The sequence below is a fragment of the Monodelphis domestica genome, chromosome 2 (genome assembly GCF_027887165.1).
Source record: "Monodelphis domestica isolate mMonDom1 chromosome 2, mMonDom1.pri, whole genome shotgun sequence".
Taxonomy (NCBI): Eukaryota; Metazoa; Chordata; class Mammalia; order Didelphimorphia; family Didelphidae; genus Monodelphis; species Monodelphis domestica.
In genome coordinates this window covers 150,011,426-150,020,787 of record NC_077228.1, presented here as the reverse complement: position 1 = coordinate 150,020,787, position 9,362 = coordinate 150,011,426, and positions in this window count along the sequence as shown.

Sequence of the window (9,362 nt, the reverse complement as noted above, 5' to 3'; positions counted from 1 at the left end):
CCTTCAATACTTATTACTTTTCTTTGCTTTCATATTAGTGAATCTGCTAGATGCGAGGTAATACCTCAAAGTTGTTTTGATTTTCATTTTTCTAATTATAAGAAATTTAGAACACATTTTCATGTGCTTATTGATAGTTTTGATTTCTTTATCTGAAAACTGACTATTCATGTCCCTTACCCATTTATCAATTGGGGAATGGCTTGAGTTTTTGTATAATTGATTTAGTTCCTTATAAGTTTGAGAAATTAGACCTTTGACAGAGGTTTTTGTTATAAAATCCCCTCTTCCCCCATCAACTTCCAGTAAAGATGGTGGCTTAGAGAAATCTAAAGTTCAGATCTCCGGAAACCCTTCCTTACCGATCACAAAGTGTATGCTCTTAGGGCACTGAAATTCAAAATGAACAACAGGATAGACCCCTGGAACCCTCCTCCTGGACCTGGATCAAAAGGTACAGGCCTCCAAAAGCCAGAACCCAAGATCACTTGGATCTAAGGGGTAGGCAGAAGGAAGGTCCCAGGACCTATCCCCCACCAAACCAGAGCACTTAGTGGAAGCAGCAGTGGGAACCTCAGAGCCAGGAAAAGGGCCTCAGGGCTGGATATTCTGAAGGCTGCACCCTGAAAACAACCTAAGCCAGATGCAGGGGCACCCAACAGAGAGAGCAGGGAAACAGAGAGAGAAAGAGGGGAGCCTGTAGCCCCCTGGATGGATCCTTCCATCTGAGTATCACAGAAGGTCCCTGCTTCAGGGCATACTCAGACCAACCCAGCTGAAGCTAATCCTATCAGGAGCCCTCAGAGCTCCGGGAAGCCACGGCCCCTCCCCCTCAGAGTGCTGGGTCCTCTGGCCGGCAAAGGCACTGAAATAATCTGTGTAGAGTGCCAAGCCAGGCTCAGAGCATGGAAGTAAGGCAACGAAGAAGCACCAGGAGGGAACTGAGAGCAATAACACCCCAAAACATGGGATTCCAAAGGACAGAACAACAGCTGCATAGAACAGACAATTTGCCTGGGGCTAAAGCCTCTGAACACCGGACAGAGATAAGAAAAGTTAGACATCCCCACTCAGATACAGATGGAAAACAGCACAGAAAAGCCCCAAAACTCCAAGAAAAACAAAAAGAAGGGGACAATTTTGGACACATTTTAATGAGCAAAAATACAAAATACAGAGGAGATAGAAGAGGAAATACAAGCAAATGCTCCAACACCTTCCAAAGGAAATGGAAACTCTCCACAAACCCATGAAGAATTTGAATCAGAAAAGATCAAAAAGATGGAAGCCCTCTGGGGAGAAAAGTGGGAAATAATTCAAAAGAAATTCAGGCATCTACAAAATGAGTTTGACCAAAGTGAAGAAGAAAACCAGGCTTTAAAAGTCAGAATCAGGCAACTCAAAGAAAATGAGCAAGAATTAATAAAACTAATCAAAGAAAATTGCCCATAGATCCTAGAAAAGGGGGGCAATACAGGCACTGAAAGAGTTCACAGAACACCCTCTACACTAAATCCCCAAAAGACAAATCCCAGGAATGTAATTGCCAAATTCCAAAGCTTTCAAGCAAAAGAAAAAAAAAAACCTTAGAAGAAGCCAGAAAAAGACAATTTAGATATAAAGGAATGACAATCAGGGTCACACAAGTACTTTCAAGTGCCACTCTGAATGACCTTAAGGCATGGAACATGATTTTCAGAAAGGCAAGAGAGCTGGGTTTTCAACCAAGAATCTGCTACCCAGCAAAACTGACTATATACTTCCAAGGGAAAGTATGGGCATTCAACAAAATAGAAGATTTCCAAGTTTTTGCAAAGAAAAGACCAGAGCTTTGTGGAAAGTTCAATATCAAAAAACAAAGAGCATGAAATACCTGAAAAGGTAAATATGAAGGAAAGGGAAAAGGAGAAAAATGTTATCTTTTTCTTTCATTCAAACTCTCTTCTATAAAGACTACATTTATATCAATCTATGTATATTAATATGTGGGGGAAATGTAATGTGTAAATAGGGGGAAAAGGAAAACTAAATAGAATAATATTTCTCACACAAAGATTCACACTGGAATGGGTGGGGAAGGAAACTCCTATAAGAAGGAGAGGAAGAGAGTTTTTACTTAAACCTTACTCTCAGGGAAATCAACTCTGAGAGGGAGGAACATCCAGATCCATTGGATACCTTGAATTCTATCTTACCCAACAAGGGTAGGGAGAAAGGAAAACCAAGGGGGGTAGTGGGGAGGGAACACAAAAAAGGGAGAGAAGAAGTGGGGAGAGGGGGAAGGAACAAAAAGGGAGGGGCAAGAAAGGGAAACATATCAAGGGAGGGGATAAGGGGGACTGAATTAAAGTAAATCACTGGATTAAAAGGTAGAGGTGAAGAAGAAGGGTTAGAATTAGGGGAGGATATCAAAATGCCAGGGAGTCCACAAGTGACAATCATAACATTGAATGTGAATGGGATGAACTCACCCATAAAATGTAGACAAATAGCAGAATGGATTAGAATCTAAAACCCTACCATATTTTGTCTTCAAGAAACACACATGAGGCTGATAGACACCCACAAGTTCAGAATTAAAGGATGGAGTAAGAACTTCTGGGCCTCAACTGACAGAAAGAAGGCAGGAATTGCAATCATGATATCTGATAAAGCCAAAGCAAAAATAGACCTGATTAAAAGGGATAGGAAAGGTAATTATATTCTTTTGAAAGGGACTTTAGATAATGAAAAATATCACTAATCAACATGTATGCAACAAATAATATAGCACCCAAATTTCTAATGGAAAAACTAGGAGAATTGAAGGAAGAAATAGAAAGTAAAACCATATTTGTGGGAGACTAGAACCAACCATTATCAAATTTAGATAAATCAAATAAATAAATAAATAAGAAAGAGGTAAAAGAAGTGAATGAAATCTTAGAAAAATTAGAATTAATAGACATATGGAGAAAAATAAATAGGGACAAAGAGGAATACACCTTCTTTTCAGCACCACATAGCACATTCACAAAGATTGACCATACTCTAGGTCACAGAAACATGGAATACAAATGAAGAAAAGCAGAAATAATAAATGCAGCCTTTTCAGATCACAAGGAAATAAAAATAATGATCAGTAATGTTACAAGGAAAACCAAATAAAAAATTAATTGGAAATTAAATAATATGATACTCCAAAATCGTTTAGTTAGAGAAGAAACCCTGGAAAAAATTAATAATTTAATCTAGGAAAATGACAATGGCAAGACATCCTTTCAACCCTTTTAGGATGCAGCCAAAGCAGTAATCAGAGGTAAATTCATATCCCTGAGTGCATATATCAACAAACTAGGGAGAGAAGAGATCAATGAATTGGAAATGCCAATAAAAAAACTTAAAAGTGATCAAATTAAACCCCCCCCAGCAGAAAACTAAACTAGGAATCCTAAAAATTAAGGGAGAAATTAATAAAATCAAAAGTGATAGAACTATTGATTTAATAAATAAGATAAGAAGCTGGTACTTTGAAAAAACAAACAAAATAGACAAAGTACTGGTCAATCTAATTAAAAAAAGGAAAGATGAAAAGCAAATTAACAGCATCAAAAATGAAAAGGGGGACCTCACTCCAATTAAGAGGAAATTAAGGCAATTATTAAAAACTACTTTGCCCAACTATATGGCAATAAATATACCAACCTAGGTGATATGGATGAATATTTACAAAAAAATAAATTGCCTAGACTAACAGAAGAAGAAATAGATTTCTTAAATAATCCCATATCAGAAAAAGAAATTTAACAAGCCATCAAAGAACTCCCTAAGAAAAAATCCCCAGGGCCCGAAGGATTCACAAGTGAATTCTATCAAACATTCATCGAACAGTTAACCCCAATACTATACAAACTATTTGACATAATAAGCAAAGAGGGAGTTCTACCAAACTCCTTTTATGACACAAACATGGTACTGATTCCAAAACCAGGCAGGTCAAAAACAGGGAAAGAAAACTATAGACCAATCTCCCTAATGAATATAGATGCAAAAATCTTAAATAGGATACTAGCAAAAAGACTCCAGCAAGTGATCAGAAGGGCCATCCACCATGATCAAGTAGGATTTATACCAGGGATGCAGGGCTAGTTCAATATTAGGAAAACTTCCCCATAATTGACTATATCACCAAGCAAACCAACAAAATCACATGATTATTTCAATAGACACAGAAAAAGCCTTCGATAAAATACACCACCCATTCCTATTAAAAACACTAGAAAGCATAGGAATAGGAGGGTTGTTTCTAAAAATAATGAACAGTATATATCTAAAACCATTGGCTAATATCATCTGCAATGGGGATAAACTAGATGCATTCCCAATAAGATCAGGAGTGAAACAAGAATGCCCATTATCACCTCTACTATTTGACATTGTACTGGAAACACTAGCAGTAGCAATTAGAGAAGAAAAAGAAATTTAAGCCATCAAAATAGGCAAAGAGGAAGCCAAGTTATCATTCTTTGAGGATGCCATGATAGTCTACTTAAAGAATCCTAGAGATTCAACCAAAAAGCTAATTGAAATAATCAACAACTTTAGCAAAGTTGCAGGATACAAAATAAACCTGTATGAGTCATCAGCATTTCTATACATCTCCTACACAGCACAGCAGCAAAAACAAAAAGAGAAATACCATTCAAAATCACCTTAGACAAAATAAAATACCTAGGAATCTATCTCCCCAGACAAGCACAGGAACTATATGAACACAACTATAAAACACTCTCCACACAACGAAAACTATACTTGAGGAATTGGAAAAAGATTAACTGCTCATGGGTAGGACGAGCCAATATGGTAAAAATGACCATCCTACCCAAACTTATTTATCTATTTAGTGCCATACCCATGGAACTTCCAAAAATTTCTTTTCTGATTTAGAAAAAGAACATAACAAATTTCATTTGGAATAACAAAGGATCATGGATATCCAGGGAAATAATGAAAAAATTACAAAGGAAAGGGGCCTTGCAGTCCCAGATCTCAAACTACATTACAAAACAGCAGTCATCAAAACAATTTGGCACTGGCTAAGAGACAGAAAGGAGGATCAGTGGAATAGACTTGGGGCAAGTGACCTTAGCAAGACAATATATCATATACCCAATGATCCCAGATTTTGGGTCAAAAATCCACTATTTGATAAAAACTGCTGGGAAAATTGGAAGACAGTATGGGAAAGATTAGCTTTGGATCAACACCTCACACCCTACACCAAGATAAATTCAAAATGGATGTATGACTTAAACATAAAGAAGGAAACTATAAGTAAATTAGGCAAACACAGAATTGTATACATGTCAGACCTTTTGGAAGGAAAAGACTTTTAAACCAAGCAAGACTTAGAAAGAGTCACAAAATGCAAAATAAATAATTTCGACTACATCAAATTAAAAGGCTTTTGTACAAACAAAACCAATATAACTAAAATCAGAAGGAAAGCAACAAATTGGGAAGCAATCTTCATAAAAACCTCTGACAAAGGTTTAATTACTCAAATTTACAAAGAGCTAAATCAATTGTACAAAATATCAAGCCATTCTCCAATTGATAAATGGGCAAGGGACATGAACAGGCAGTTCTCAGCCAAAGAAATCAAAACTATTAATAAGCACATGAAAAAGTGTTCTACATCTCTTATAATCAGAGAGATGCAAATCAAAACAACTCTGAGGTATCACCTCACACCTAGCAGATTGGCTAACATGACAGCTATGGAAAGTAATGAATGCTGGAGGGGATGTGGCAAAGTAGGGACACTAATTTATTGCTGATGGAGTTGTGAATTGATTCAACCATTCTGGAGGGCAATTTGGAACTATGCCCAAAGGGTGATAAAAGACTGTCTGCCCTTTGATCCAGCCATAGCACTGCTGGGTTTGTACCCCAAAGAGATAATAAGGAAAAAGACTTGTATAAGAATATTCATAGCTGCCCTCTTTGTGGTGGCCAAAAATTGGAAAATGAGGGCATGCCTTTCAATTGGGGAAATGGCTGAACAAATTGTGGTATATGTTGGTGATGGAATATTATTGTGCTAAAAGGAATAATAAAGTGGAGGAATTCCAGGGAGACTGGAACAACCTCCAGGAAGTGATGCAGAGCAAAAGGATCTGAACCAGGAAAACATTGTACACAGAGACTAATACACTGTGTTACAATCGAAGGTAATGGACTTCTCCATTAGGGTCAATGCAATGTCCCAGAACAACTTGCAGGGATCTAAAAATTCTATCTACAAGCAGAGGATAAACTGTGGGAATAAAAACACCGATGAAAAGCAACTGCTTGACTACAAGGTCTGAGGGGAAATGACTGAGGAGAGACTCTAAATGAACACCCTAGTACAAATACCAACAACATGGAAATGGGTTCAAATCAAGAACACATGTGAAACCCAGTGGAATCACGCTTCAGCTATGGGGGGTAGGGGAGGAAAAGAAAATGATCTTTATCTCTAATGAATAATGCTTGGAAATGATCAAATAAAAATAATTTTAAAAAATAAATAAATAAGTAAAAATAAATAAATAAATAAATAAAAATAAGTATCTTAAAAAAAGGAAAAGAATAATTTCAGACTTCACTTTTGTGAAGGGAAGGCCAAAAGTTTTAATCAAATTTTCCAGATTTCAGGGGCATCAAGATTCTTGAATTCCTAACCCCTCACCAATGTGGATGGATACCTGTATAATCATCCTGATTAACAATTTATTTTCTCTCCCACCCCTTCTACCACAACTAAAAATTAAAAAAAAAAGAAAACCATATCAATCAAAAAATATGAGCAAAAAGCTTTATGTTGGTCATGTCCCAAAATGTAAGATACATTTTGAATTTTATATCCTTAAGCTCTTTGTTGGAATGGGGATTTTGTCTTCATCTTTGATGCTTTGGAGTCATCATTTGCTATTGCATTTTTAGAGTTCTGAAGTCTTTCAAAGTGTCCTCAGACTTCAATAATCTAATCATTTAATTGAACTTCATTTTCTATAAAAATAAAACAAAATGAAGTTATTTAAAAAATGTTCCCCCCCAATTTATTGCTTCCCTTTTAATTCTGTTCGCATTGGTTTTGTTTTTATAAAAAAATTTTAATTTAATTGTAAATAAAATTATTCATTTTACATTTTGTAATATCCTCTATTTCTTGCTTGGTCTTAAATTCTTTCTGACAGGTATACCATTCTATGTTCACCTAATTTACTTATCATTTCATTCTTTATATTTATCATTTACCCATTCTAAATTTATCTTGGTATAGGGTGTGAGATGTTGATCTAGACCTAATCTCTTCCATATTGTATTACAATTTTCCCAGAAGTTTTTGTCAAACACTGAGTTCTTGTCCCAAAACCCTGGATCTTTGGATTTATCACATACTGTCTTGCTGAGGGTATTTACCCCAAGTATATTCCATTGATCCTCCCTTCTTTCTTTTAGCCAATAACATGTTGTTTTGATGGCCAATGCTTTATAGTACAGTTTAAGATCTGGTGCTACTAGGCTTCTATCTTTCACATTTTTTTTTCATTATTAGCCTTGATATTCTTGATCTTTTGTTCTACCAAGTGAACTTTGTTATAATTTGTTGTAATTCAATAAAAAAGTTCCTTGGTAGTTTGATGCACTGAACAAGTAAATTAATTGGTGTAGGATTGTCATTTTTATTATGTTAGTTCATCCTACCCATGAGCAATTAATGTTTTTCCAATTATTTAGATCTAGTTTTAATTGTGTGGAAAGTGTTTTGTAGTTTTGTTCGTATAATTCCTGTGTTTATCTTGGTAAATAGATTCCTAAGTATTTTACACTGTCTAGGGTGATTTTTAAGCAAAATTTCTCTTTCTAACTCTTGCTGCTTAGTTGTGTTGGAAATATATAGAAATGCTGATTTATGTGGGTTTATTTTATATCCTGAAACTTTGATAAAGTTGTTGATTATTTCCACTAGCTTTTTAATTGATTCTCTGGTTTTCTTTAAGTAGACCATCATGTCATCAGCAAAGAGTGATAATTTAGTCTCCTCATTGCCTATCTTAATCCTTTGAATTTCTTTTTTTTCTCTAATTGCTACTGCTAGTGTTTCTAGTACAGTTAAATAATAGAGGTGATAATAGGCATCCTTGTTTCTCTCCTGATCTTATTGGGAAGACTTCTAATTTACCACAATTGAAAATGATACTTGTTGATGGTTTTAGATAAATACTGTTTGTTTAGACAAGTCTTTTTAAAAATTCAAGTATGATTTTACATTTGTTCCCCTTGCATTTAATATTATTTAATTCATCCTGTTACTTTTACCTGTCAAGATTGTTTTGATAGTGTACTTGCTAATACTCCCACCTTTGTGTGATCTGAAAATATAGTATGTCATTTCTGCCTTTACCCAAAACACTGAAAAAATATTGAACAATATAGATCAATTGTCTTCAATGCAGTTTTTTTGTGAACTTATAATTTTACATATAATTGAATCTGGCCCATCTGGTACAGATCTATCCAAATGAAATTAACAACTAGTTTGTCTCTCTTCATCTTTTCCTATGAGAGTAGTATGTCTACCAGCAGCATGAACTTTAAGAAATAAGTGAATTGTCTGTAATTTTGTAAAGTGATAAAACCAGCATTTCAGATAGTACAATTATTTAAGTTTAGACAAATCACTTGGCATGTCCTGAAATTTTAGCTTTCATTACTTTCGTATGGTTTGGAATATGAATTTTCTTAATGCTTGTTTATAATATATTGACCTTGCCCTTTCTGTATTTGTGAAACTTCTTTCCCTTCTTTGCAACTGCCTTTTTGAGACAGTGCTATAGATTCAGAAGATTCAGATTGTTATAATATTACCTTGAACTCTCAGTTAACTAACTTTGTTAATAAAGGAAATAAGGTTAGTTTGGTATGACCTATTATTGATGAAGACATGTATGTTATTTATCATCATGTCAACTTTTAGTAGATATTCATCAATCAGAATTTTAATAATATATTTTCTAATTTTCCCAGAAATCAAAAACTTACTTTTAATTTACATACTTTACTCTCTTACTCTTTTGGAATTTAGAGCTTTGCTTTCCTTCAGTTCCAGGGTTCTTCTCACTTTGACATTATCTTTTAAATATCACTGGCTGTTGCTTAGTAATTACATCTGTCATTTTTTCAGTACCTGAGGATGTATTTCATCTTGGCTTTGTGTTTTGAGTTGTTCAGTGGTAAATATCTTCTTACTACCCCTTTATTTATCTGAACCATCAACTCTGTAATTTTTTTTTCTTTTCAGTACACAGAGCATTCTTCTTGGCAGAAACAAC